The 13,935-nt window shown below is 34.4% G+C and overlaps 1 long non-coding RNA gene across 1 annotated transcript; it reads left to right on the top strand.

The window, feature by feature from the left end:
- Nucleotides 1–5,787: 5,787 nt before the first annotated feature.
- On the top strand, nt 5,788–6,525 carry LOC137643862 (uncharacterized). Its single transcript, XR_011045085.1, has 2 exons — nt 5,788–6,029; nt 6,346–6,525. It is a non-coding gene; the product is annotated as an uncharacterized lncRNA (long non-coding RNA).
- The last annotated feature ends 7,410 nt before the right edge of the window (nt 6,526–13,935 follow it).

Raw genomic sequence — 13,935 nt, 5'->3', positions numbered from 1 at the left:
AGAAAAATTTTTTAAGGATTTTGAGAAGGCTATGGAGACAATGAAAGTAGACATTTATCTTAAATTTATTTATCTCCAAAATCAACTAGGTAAACAGCCATTAGCTCTTGTGAAATCTTTATCTTCTACTGAACAGAATTATGAGGAAGCCAAAGCCTTGTTACAAAAAGCTTTTGGTTCTGAATTACGTCAGAAATTTGAAACTATGCTTGCCCTTTCAGGATTAAAATTAACGTATGACTCTGACCCATATGCCTTTATTGGTAAGATGAGAAGCATTAAAAACTCATTTGCTGCACTTGCAATAACCATTGATGATGTCTTGCAATATTTCTTTTGGGATGCTATGAATGATGGTCTTAAATTACAATTAACTCAGATTACAAATAAAAACAAACCTTTGCTTAAGGATATAGAGGATAATATTTTTGAGGCCACAGAGCGTTACCTTGGGGTTCAGAAAAGATATCAGAAGAAAGTTAATCGCAAAGTTCAGTCAGATACTAGATCAACATTAAGTTTCGCTAGTAACGTACAGGTTGACTCTTCCAGTGCAGTGAAATTAAAGGGTTGTATTTTGTGTAGGGACGAAAATGTTTCCGAAAATGCTGATCATCCAGTTAACAAGTGTAAGGCTTATGCCTCTCCAAAGGCAAAGGTCGAAAGGCTGCTAAAGTTGAATGCTTGCACTAAATGTGCTAATCCTCACAAAACAAGTGCATGCAGATTCAGGTTCTTGAGAAAATGTAACAAATGTAACGACTGGCATTTCAGTTTTTTGTGTGATAATAATGTTAAAGTGGCTACTGATAACGTCAATAAAGAAAAGGGTTCTTCCCTTGGAGCAACAAATGGTATGATAAGCATAGATTGCAATAAGGTCCTTTCACATACTGGGGCTTCAATTTTACCCACTTTCTCGGTTGTTTTGCCTAATAATGAGGAAATGCGTTGTCTTAAAGACAGTGGTTCTCAGCTTAATTTTATTGATGCTGAATTTGCAAAGCGAAATAATTTGGAAGTATTGGAGTCGAATTTCAGTGTCACTGTAAGAGGTATTAATTCTCAAAGAAAATTGTTGACTAATGTTGTTAGTGTTAATTTAAATAATAATGTGAACAGTTTTTGTGTGGAAGCAATCTGCCTTCCAGAAATCAATACAAAGCTAATTCTTCCAGGTTTGAGTCGAATTGTTGAAAGATTTATGGAGAAGGGATATAAATTTGCAGATAAATTTTTGGCAAAAGGGGAGGATATGATCTCTGATATTAAGTTCATACTTGGAACTCATTCTATTCATTGTTTACCAGAAATAACGAAATTGTTTGGCTCTGGTGTTCCCTCTGCATATTTGGAAACTTCCCTTGGTATTATGCTTTCTGGAAATGTTAATGAATACCTGAGAAATTTGCAAAGTATTCCTCACAGCAGTAACTCTACAAGGAATCCAAGCGTATTTCTTGATCATTCTGAGGCTGATTCAGTGACTATTATTGAGCCGGAGAAAGATCATTCCCCTAATACTGAATGTATTTCTGCAGAAGTAAATTATGCTGTACTAGATGATAAAGGTAATCTTGTTCAATCTGAACTAAAAAAGGCTACAGATGCTGTTCTCTCTGAACAGTGTTCTCAGATATTGAATTATGATAAAACTTTGTATAATGAATCTTGTGTCGAAAATGATGTGCATTTGATAAATTATGTTTTGAATTCTGTTACACGCAGTGATGATGGGAGACTGGTGCTTCCTATCTTATGGAACAAAAAAGTGTCTCATCTTCTTGGTAAAAATCAAACTCTTTCAAAGTTGGTTCTAAAGTCTAATTTTAAGAGATATCACAAAGATGGTAAGTCTCTTGGAATGATAGACGATGTTTTTAGAGAACAAGAGCGTCTAGGTATAATAGAAAGGGTAGATAATTTATCTCGATTCCTGGAGGAGCACCCTAGTTTTTCCTTTTTGCCACACATGCCCGTATTCAGGTTCGAAAAGGAGAGTAGCAAATGTAGAAATGTTTTTCTGTCTAATATTTGTGAAAATGATGCCTCAAAGCCTTTAACACTCAGCCACAATCAGGCAATGTTAGCGGGCCCTTGCCTTAATAAGAAAGTATCTACTTCTATACTGCAATTGAGATTTGATAGCAATGTTCTGTGCTTTGACTTGAAAAAAGCCTTCTTGCAAATTGTGCTGCCTGAATCTGATCAGCAAAAGCTTTTGTTTTATTGGTACCGAAATGTTGCCAAGAATGATTTTTCATTGATAGTGTACAAACATGTTCGGCTTCCTTTTGGTCTTAGACCTAGTCCTGCTTTACTGCTTTTAGCTTTATATTATATTCTCATGATTGATATAAAGAATGATTTGCTACAAATTAGGAATTTGAAGAGAAATATTTATGATTTATGTTATATGGATAATTGCGCGATTTCATTCAATGACCCTGTCAAATTGAAATGGGCCTTCGATAATTTGAAGCAGATTTTTGAGCCTTATGGATTTGAAGTACAACAGTTTATGACAAATTGTAAATCTTTGCAGAGTTCCATTGATGGAGAAACTGGTGAGAAGTCTACCCCTGTGACCAAGCTTTTTGGATTGCTTTGGAATACAGAGACTGATTCTTTGTCCACCCAGAAATTAGTTTTGGATAAGAATGCTTCATCTAAAAGGCAGATTTTGAGTTTAATTGCATCAAATTTTGATATCTTTAATTTTTGTGGACCTTTACTAAATAGAGCTAGAATATTCATGCATTCTTTGCAGTGCAATAAAGAAATTGGTTGGGACAATAGGCTATCTGAGGATCTGCTAAGAGAATGGAATAATATTGCTAAGCAGCTAAATTCTTCTCCAACGATTTCAGTTAATAGGTTTGTTGGTAGGAGAGATGATATGTATAATTTGATTGCATATACAGACAGTTCTAGAAACATTTACGGCTGTGTTGTGTTCTTATATAATTTGAGAACTAAAAAAACTAACTTTGTCATGGCTAAGAACAGATTTGTTAACAAACAATTAGAATCTAAATCCATACCTTCTCTTGAATTTCAGGCAGTTTCTTTAGGGACTGAAGTATTACATGATATTAGAAGAGAATTAAGTGGTTCTAATTGTGTTGAGCCTATTAACATAGTAGGGATGGATCTATACACAGATAGTCTAGTTTGCTTACATTGGTTATCAGCACATGTTACAAAGTTTGATAAATTGCGTAATTTGAGCATCTTTGTGAAAAATAGATTAGATAGTATCTGCAGAATGTGTGAAGAATTTCCTATAAAGTTTAAATTCTGTGCAGGCTCTAAAAACCCAGCTGATGCAATCACCCGACCTCTCTCCTATAAGCAATTAATGAACTCTAATTTTTTCAGTGGTACTGTTGCTGGTGCAGATATTGATGTTTTCGCAAGTGATATGATGGAAGTTACCATTCCTAATACATTGCTCAGAGAGGAAGGTATAAGCTCTTCTCTTGAAAGTAGTAATGTTCATGTTGCTACAGTGTCTGAGGTTCGAGAGGATATAAACCATTTGGTTTCTATGGATTCCTTTTCAGGCTTCAAGAGTATAGTTTCAGTCCATAGGTATGTGATAAGGTTTATTAATAACCTGAAAATTGCAGTAAAGATGAGGGACCCAAGTAAATATTCACATTTTAATTGTCTTACTGATGAAGAAACTTTGTCAGAAGCTTATAACTTTGTAATCTACAGAGACCAGCAGATTCACTTTCCGGAAGTTTTTAAATATTTTGCACGGTCTTGTAATGCAGTTAGAGAGATCCCTAATATAATCAGCCAACTTAATATTTATCCAGATCACAATGGTATATTGTGTGTTAGAAGTAAGACTGCACGCTGGAAGGACAGAGATAAATTTATGTTCTTGCCTATCCTTTTGTCAAAGGATAGCGCCCTGACCAAGAAATTAATCTTGGAAATGCATAAAATGACAAACCATGCTGGCATCTACTCATTGTTGACCGAATTTCGGAAAACGTTTTGGGTTTCACATTTCTTTTCAACTGTAAAGAAGATTTTGAAAGAATGTATAAACTGCAGACGATTTCACAGACATGCAGTCAAATTAAATCAAAGTCCATACAGAGATTTTAGGTTGAAACCTCCCAATATTCCCTTCAGGTCTATTTTCCTGGACTATCTTGGCCCGTATTATATTAAGTACCAAGGGGTTAAAACAAAATTTGGTTGCTTTGTATAACGTGTTTGTGGTCTCGAGCTATAAATTTAAAATTGTGCTTTGACATGACTGTACCCACATTTTTGAGAGCACTTCAATTACATATATGGGAGTATGGTACTCCACAATTGTGCTTTTCAGATATGGGATCTCAAATTGTTGCAGGTACTAATTTAATTTCTGATTTTTTAAGGGACCCAGATACTGTGCAATATCTACAGGAACATGGAATGAGGGCTGTAGAATTTGAGCAATACTACAAAGGCTGTAACCAACTTGGATCACTTGTGGAAAGTTGTGTTAAATTAGTTAAAGGACTTATATGTGGTTCAGTTCGAAATACTGTATTGAATTCTCTTGATTTTGAGTTTCTTATAGCAGAGACTGTACATTTAGTTAATTGCAGGCCAATTGCTTTTCATGAGTCTTTAAGAGATAATAATCCAAATGAAATCATTCCTGCTGCAATAACTCCTGAAATTTTGCTAAAGGGCTATGAATTGGTCTCTTTGAGCATCATTCCTAATTTGCAACCTCTTCCAGATTCCGACCCTTCATGGACTCCTTCCAAGGATCCAATAGAGCATATTAAGGACAGTTATAGGAAGTTGCGTAAGTCTCGTTCATGTTTAAAAGACATTTATAACTCTGAATTCCTTGCAAAACTTGTGCATCAAGCCACTAATATGGGTTCTAGATACAAGCCAGTATCGCACGAGAATTTGCAAGATGGTGATATAGTTTTACTAAAAGATGTTCATTTGAAACCTGCAAATTATCCGATGGGAATCGTTAAAAGCGTTCAGATGAACTCGATTGGTGAAACCACTGGTGCAACAGTAATGAAAGGAAACAAAGAAAGAGTAAATAGACACTCTTCATCATTAATTCCTCTACTGAGTATTAATGAATATTCTCACTCTAAAGTAGTGCATAGGCAAGAGGATGAGCATTCCAATGAGGATCTTGCATTAAAGAGGCCTAAAAGATTGGCTGCTTTGAAAGGCGTACGAAAAACGAAAAATCTTTACCTTCATGGAGATGCTTAATGTTAATTACTTGTACCTTGTAAATAATTCTTGTATATATTTAATTGTATGGGACATATTTAATTGCATAGGACATATTTAATTGTATGAGACATGAAGTTTTTTCTACTACTGATAAATAAAAATTCAATTTCTTCTGACACTAAAACAGTTGAAATTGAATGTCTTTGCTGGGAGTGTTGAAAAAAGTGAAACTTTTTTCACTTTGTTCTTTTTAACTTTTAACTTTTGAGTGTAGTGTCCTTCCTTTATGGTACTTGATTTTCTACTTTGCTTGTTTCAAAATTCTAAGTTTCTTTTGTTTTTGGGAAAAGTTTAAATTGTTTATAATGGTTAGTTCGTGTTCTTGCTTTGGAGACTCGTTCAGTTTCAGTATGTCAAGTTTTAAGTTTGTGAAAGCATCAATAGTTTGCAACTATAAAATTCCTCCTTTAAAATGATAATTTAATACTAGAGTTTTGAGACTGAACGAAAACCTTTACTTCACCTCAAAAGTTTACTTCTAGTCCCAGCGTTTGAAGACGGCAGTGCATTTTCACTCAGCAGCTGAGAAGGGAGTGTCAACTCTTCACTAATATTTTTCACCAATCCAGCGTAAATTTTAATATGGAGCATTAAGTGACTAGTGTGACCGTTGGTCGAGGATGATCTTGCTTGGAAGTGCGAGCACTTGAATTACTTCTTGAGGCTACTATACCATGGAGTTGCATCGATTTTTTAATTAACAACGACAGCTGCAATTGACCTAGAGAGGCTTGCTTAGAGTGGAGGTAAGTTGCAAACCACATTGATGCTTGTGCCTTGTAAATTTCACTCGAGTTACTCATTCACTTTGAATGAATTGTCTCCTTAACCTGAACCATAAAATATCATCCAAAGGACTAACCATATTGTTTTCATTTAAAATTTAGAATTTATTGCCGGTTTAACTACTTATATTTGTGAAGTGTCTTGTTTTATTCTGCTCGTTCGAGTTCATATTTGCTTCATGCATTTATTATATTAACTGGCAGTTAAATAGTTTTGTTGATATATTTTCGTATATTTGCTCTCTATTAATAGAGCGTATTTATGACATATTTATAGATCCTGAGGACTTTTCTGGTATTGGGGGTTATTAGTGAGGTCGCATCATCGGTCTTCATAAGGACGGATACCTCGCTTAAATACCAAGAAGCAATAAGACCATCTACGATCCTGAGCCATTTTCCTTAATACATATTTCAGTGATAGTTCTGTTTATGTAAAATAAATATTTGAATTCGCTCTTGATTATAATTTATTGCCATTGATAATATTTTAAACCTCCATTATTTTGAAAAGAAACCATTGCAAAGTATAAAATGACATCAGTCCTCGGGTGCTGGTCAGTTGCAAGCCTAATACAGGTAGTCAACATGGTGATTTTTTAAAAAATTGATAAATAGCAATTATGTACCAGCAGTCAAGGAAAATTGCAAGGTAAAGGACCTTCCTTACTAATTGCAAATTGATCTTATGTAATACTCGTAGATACGCCACACATCCAAATGACCTAGATCCGAAAGCGAGCTTTTTTTTTTTAACACCAAATTCAACATGCCATTCAACCCATACACCAAAGTGTCTTATGTTTCTTCAAGCAATAGCTAAGTAACGTCAGGCAGTTTATGTTGAGTCGACAAAGATGGCATGAGTCTAAGAATTTTGGAAGGAGTACAATATTTATCAGGCTGCATCAAACCCCACTTCTTATTGGATAGAAGTGACAAAGAGCAATAAATGGTGTATGGAAGAAATAAGTTTATTACTATTATCATTATTATCACTAGCTAAGCTACAACAATGGTTGGGAAAGAGGGATACTACAAGCCCAAGAGTTCCAACTTGGTTGAAATAACCTGAAAGGAAAGGCAATAAAAATAAAATACATGGAAAGTAATGATTATAGAATATAAAACATCATATTGATCAGTAATAACATCAAAATAAATGACGTATATATATATATATATAAAAAATGAAGAGATACTGATGTAAAACTGTTCAGTATAAGAACATTCACTATGAATTTGAACAAGACATTCAACAGATTTAACTGCCTAATTTGGCGAATTATTCTACAATTTGGTTATAGCTAGAACAAAACTGCTGCAATACTGTATAGTGTTGAACCTTATGATGGAGAAAGCAAGGCTATTAGAATTAATTGCATACCTAACACTACTTACAGGATGGTATCGTACCGTCTAGGAAGATACGAATACAAAGGATATTAAGGATTATAAACAATCAAACTAACTAGACAGTGGTGCCAAAGATTAATATCCAGATTATGAATAAGAAATTCAATAAACTGCAAGTTTCTCTTAAAAAAAAAAAATGAGAGTAAGCACCCTAGGACCACACAAGAGAACAATACTCAAAACAAGGTAGAATGGAAGCATTAACACAATTTTTGAGAATAGATTCATCGCTGAATATCTTAAGACTCAATAAGCCATTCGTTTTATTTATTGAAGAAAAAATAAACCAAAGGTTTACCAGAAGTAAATTTGCAATCAAGAATCATATCTAAACCCTTAAAGGAGTTATATATAGTTAGAGAAACATTATTAATGCAGAAATCTGGATGCTGTGGTGTGAGCAACTGTCCTCGACATACTTTGAGTTATGTTAAGGTTCCCCTTCACGCCCCATAATCTGCACAAATAATTCATTTCAGCTAGATCTCAATTAAAAGATTCAGCAACCCTACATATACATTGAGAAGAAATTGCGGCAAAGAGAGCAGTAGTTGAAGGTATTGAGCCCAAGAACACTACCCGAAGAAAACCAGATATCACATTCCTATGCTCACTATGGTGCTCATCAACAATTCTTTGCATTTCATAATAAAAAAAAAAATTGATAACGATGCTAGCTGAGGAAAATCCCACCTACTCAGAAGGGATTGAGTTTGAAAACAATGACCTCATAATTAACATACAGTAGTTAAAGTCAGTAGTAAAATCGAGTCCCATCTTACGAACTCCTTGACTACAATAAAGGGATTTTTGTACAACATTGGAAATTGTAAGAAGAGCATCACTTGCTTCAATGACTTTGTGAAGGCCAAATTGCAAACAGGGAACACATTACAACCTTCAGCATGCCCATGTAGATATTTGACCATAAGACATTCATAAGTTTTAGATTTGATGGTTATGGAAATTAGGCAGCAATCAGAATAGCTTCAGCTACTACAAATACATTTTCCTAATGGCATAACATTACCAATTCTCAACTCGTTCATGACTCTAAAGGTTTTGACAAGTCCGTGACAGACGTATCTAATAATTTGGTATCTCGTAGTAATGGATTGTAATTTAGTTGGATATAAACTAAATTGTCAAGCTTATCGAGTCCCAATGAATAACAAAAATTGTAGAGTTAAGAGAAAAGAAAACTGAAGTTTTGCAGCGATAAAAAATTTGACACTATTTACCAATAAAACCACTTATAGCAGTTACTTCGTTACCAACACCCACATCATCATCAACCTCCTCCAACAAAAATTTTGTCATTTCTAACTTAACCTTTCAAATCATTATTTCTCACATTTTATGCAAATACTATATTCAAATACTTCACAGAAAAGCATAGCAAAGAATGTATCTGGTTCTTATAAAATGATTGCAGGTTATGAGTACTTTGACATGCATAAAAAAATATGTCACTACATAGGATGAAATTGCAACCTATATAAAAAATAAACTTTCAACACATCTGGAAGCAATTAAGGATACTGTATATGACGAGATTTTACCAGAATATATATATATACGAGGGGAAGTCAATGAGTATCCGCCTTTCATTTTTTTAATTTAATACAACAACAATACAAATTAAAAAATGATATAATTTTTCAACAGAGTCGCCCTGATTTTTAATGCATTTGGTTCATCATTGCACCAGCTTTTCGATACCCTCAGGAAAAACCATTGAGCCAATTATGCACCATTTCTTTCACCTCCTGATCGGTGGCGAAACGGTGTCCTCTTAAAGCATCTTTAATGGGACCAAACAGATGGTAATCAGACGGGGCGCGATCAGGACTGTATGCAGGATGTTCCAACACCTCAAAATGAAGTTTTTTAAGAGTATTAATGGTGTGGGCAACCGTATGTGGAGGGACGTTGTCATGCAACAAAAGAATGCCTTACGACAATAGACCTCGGCATTTGTTGCGAATTGCCGGCTTCAACTTGTTGATAAGCATATCACTGTAGCACTCACTGTTTACTGTTGACCCTGTATCCAGGAAATGTTCCAGAATGGACCCTCGTGAGTCACAAAAAATTGTAATGATAGTCTCCTATGGATTTCAGCCCCTGGTACACCTTCAGAACACAAAAACAGATTAAAGAACTTAGTTCTTCTTTGGGACAATTGGAAAATTGTGCGTCCATCACTACTTCTCACCAGCACAAAACTCACTGAAGTGGTAATGCTGAAACCAAAGACAAGCAAGGAGGGCGTTCTACAACCCGTCACAGCAAACAAAGCCATAAAGTCTATTCACAAATAATTTCAATAAAAGGGGGGATACTTATTGACTTACCCTCGTGTGTATATATACTGTGTATATATATATATATATATATATATATATATATATAAATATATATATATATATATATATATATATATATACACCTGTATATATATATATATATATATATATATATATATATATATATATATATATATACCGGTATATATATATATATATATATATATATATATATATATATATATATATATATATATATATACACACATGTCCATTCGTCATTTCTTACTTTGCACTTCATAGTACTCATCATATAGGCTTCGGTCTTCCAACTCAAGTGCCTCATGGAGCCCAGGTGAAAGTTTTGTAAACTAATCCCTCTTATGGAGTGCGAAGAGCATGCCCAAACTATCTCCATTTACCCCTCATCATGGTCTCATCAACATGTATATATATATATATATATATATATATATATATATATATATATATATATATATATATATATATATATATATATATATATATATTACTAAACAATTCTCCCTCACCCAAGGGGTTAACTACGGCAATGTAATTGTTTAATGGCTACTTTCCTCTTGGTTAGGGTAGAAGAGAGACTATAGCTATGGTAAGCAGCTCTTCTGGGAGAAGGGCACTCCAAATCAAATCATTGTTCTCTAGTCTTGGGTATTGCTCTTTACCAAGGTCTTCCACTGTCTTGGGTTAGAGTTATCTCGTTTGAGGGTACACTCGGGCACACTGTTCTATTTAGTTTCTCTTCCTCTTGTTTTGTTGAAGATTTTTTGTTTATATAGGAAATATTTATTTTCAAGTTGTTACTATTCTTAAAATATTTTAATTTTCCTTGTTTCCTTTCCTCAATGGGCTATTTTCCCTGTTGGCGCCCCTGGGCTTATAGCATCCTGCTTTTCCAACTAGGGTTTTAGCTTATCATTTAATAATATTAATAACAATATATAGGTTTAAATATATATATATATATATATATATATATATATATATATATATATATATATATATATATATATATATATATTATTATTATTATTATTATTATTACTTACTAAGCTACAACCCTAGTTGGAAAAGCAGTATGCTATAAGCCCAGGGGCTCCAACAGGGAAAATAGCTCAGTGCGGAAAGGAAAAAAGGAAAATAAAATATTCTAAGAAGAGTAACAACAATAAATATCTCCTATATAAACTATAAAAACTTTAACAAAACAAGAGGAAGAGAAATAAGATAGGAGAGTGTGCTCGAGTGTACCCTCAAGCAAGAGAACTCTAACCCAAGACAGTGAAAGGCCATGGTACAGAGGCTATGGCACTACCCAAGACTAGAGAACAGTGGTTTGATTTTGGAGTGTCCTTCTCCTAGAAGAGCTGCTTACCATAGCTAAAGAGTCTCTTCTACCCTTACCAAGAGGAAAGTGGCACTGAACAATTACAGTGCAGTAACCCCTTGGGTGATGAAGAATTGTTTGGTAATCTGTGTTGTCAGGTGTATGAGGATAGAGGAGAATATGTAAAGAATATGCCAGACTATTCAGTGTGTATGTAGGCAAAGGGAAAATGAACCGTAACCAGAGAGAAGGATCCAATGTAGTACTATCTGGCCAGTCAAAAGACCCCATAACTCTCTAGCGGTAGTATCTCAACGGGTGGCTGGTGCCCTGGCCAACCTACTACCTACCACATATGTATATATATATATACATATGTGTGTGTGTTTATGTATAGTATATATATGGGTATTTGTTATAAATGTATATCTTTAGTATTTTATAAGAGATTGACAAAAAGCATCTCAATCACAGCTAGAAAAACAGTAACTGCTGGCCATGAAGATGACCCCCTCACCCTTCCTCCCTAACAACACATCCACAGCTGATAGTACTTCATAAATTTAGTCACGATTTACCATCACCGGAACAAACATTTTACACACACTTGAACACTTCATATTTCACACCTCCACCAGATCTATTGTCACCTCTGACTGAAGTACTTCAAATATTTTTTCATGATGATCTTATGCAAGTTATTGCCGACCAGACATCTTCACTATTCGCAAATAAAGGTACACAAGTAATTGGAGTGTAACCACATAAGAATGGGATTGAGCACTTTATTAGCCAATTTCTCTTCATGGGGAATATTCCTACTTTCTCAGTACAGATGCACAGAAGCCTTTAGTCAAGTGTATCTCAAATTGCAGATTCTCTGAAGAGAAGGGTAAATAGGTTTGGAAGTTTGAAAAGGTTCATTAAATTCAATGATTATTTTGAAAACTGAAGACAAAAAAAAATCCTCGGTATGATAAATTGTACAAGTACACCCTGTTTTAGATGCCAACTTCTCTTCATAGGGAATATTCCTACTTCCTCAGTACAGATGCACTGAGCCCTAAGTACAGTGTATCTCAAATTGCAGATGCTCTGAAGGGAAGAGTAAATAGGTTTGGAAGTTTGAAAAGGTTCATTAAATTTAATGATCATTTTAAAAACTGAAGACAAAAAAAATTCTCAGTATGATAAATTGTATAAGTACAACCTGTTTTTGATGCTTTGATAGAGAAATGTAGAAGCTTAGAATCTGAAGAGTATAATGCTATTGATGACCCTATCATATCAACCAAATGTAAGTCTTCTCTCAAGCAGTTCAATAAAAAAAAAAAAAAATAACTCAGAAATGGGTTCACAACATACTCTCCAGATGTGGATCATCTGTTATTCTATTTGATTTTTAAGTTTACAAGTACAACACTTCAGGCAGTGCTAATTAAGATGTAACTGGAGATTTGGTGAAGAGATTATGTGCACATCCGCATAAATACCAGAACTACAAGTGTTTTTTTTTTTTTTTACTATGATTTTACTTTATTGTAGCTTATCACAGAACTTAATCATGCAGGTATCCTATCTTTAGGCACAATTATAGGAACCGCATAATGAGTGCACGGGGTCTTTTCATGTCTGAAAAGTCTTTGAAAACCAAAGGACAAGGATAATATGACTAGCAGATTGATGCGTTAGCATGATTTTACCATCAATGGATTCAAAGTCTTATAGGGTTCAGAAACATACCATAAAGCAGCACCAATTATTCAAGCAGATGCCATGGGACATGACCAACCAGAATACTTTTAGGAGTAATCGCCTGACCAGTAGACATAATTCTAGCTTAGCGTGAGTGACTTATCCTTGCCCTAGTGTCCCATTGGTCCAAACGACATACACACTCAATTCTGTTGTGATATAGCAAGACAACAGTGCATTACAAGTTGCTTCCTCTTGTATAAATACTAGTCTTGGAGAAAAGCTTAAGCGGGGTTCTTGCAATGAACAAGAAAACTATTGAAGTAGACTGTCAAAATATGGTATGTTTACACGAGTACAATAGATTCATGGGAGCAGTTGATCAGCATAATATGCTCTTATCCCTACATGCAATAAGACTCCCGTCCAAGGAGGAGTATATGCTCATCATGTATTATTGCATAAAAGTTGTGACAAAAGTTTGGTTGCTGTATTGTAGGCCTTGTGTTTTTCATCCTGGAAACAAAAAAAAAAAATTTACAATGTTAAAATTCTAGTCTTAAATTGCTCATGGGCTAATTCAAGCTGGCAAGTAACCACTAGCAATTGTCAGAAGTTGAGGAGGACCATCTGCTCACCACAAAGCTGCTCCTAAAAATGCAAAAAGCCTTCACCTCTTTCCACGCACCATAATAACACGCTATAATGCAGTGAGACATTTGCAAACATTTTATTTCAAGCAGCACAAGTGTAAGTACTGCAAAGGGGGATTTACCCATACCAAACATGAAATGCAATATGTATTTGTGTTACGCAAAGGATCAAACCCGTTTTCTAAATTGTCACCAATCATGATTGTTGCTGCAACATTGTCAGTGTCCATCACTGGTAGTACTTTTGTGTAACATTCATAGCTAAGGACTGAATAAAAAAAAGATAAGAAAAAAAATAAAAATACTAAATTTGATTTATATATATTTTTCGAACACTTATTGTTTTCACTATTGCTTTTGAAATTCAGACACAATGTCTATCACAAGTAATATTTTACCTTTCTTTCACATAAACGTCAAGGCTGACC

This window comes from Palaemon carinicauda, chromosome 1 (genome assembly GCF_036898095.1).
Source record: "Palaemon carinicauda isolate YSFRI2023 chromosome 1, ASM3689809v2, whole genome shotgun sequence".
Lineage (NCBI taxonomy): Eukaryota > Metazoa > Arthropoda > Malacostraca > Decapoda > Palaemonidae > Palaemon > Palaemon carinicauda.
Note: the sequence above shows the minus strand (reverse complement) of the source record. Positions and strands in the feature narration are given on the sequence as shown.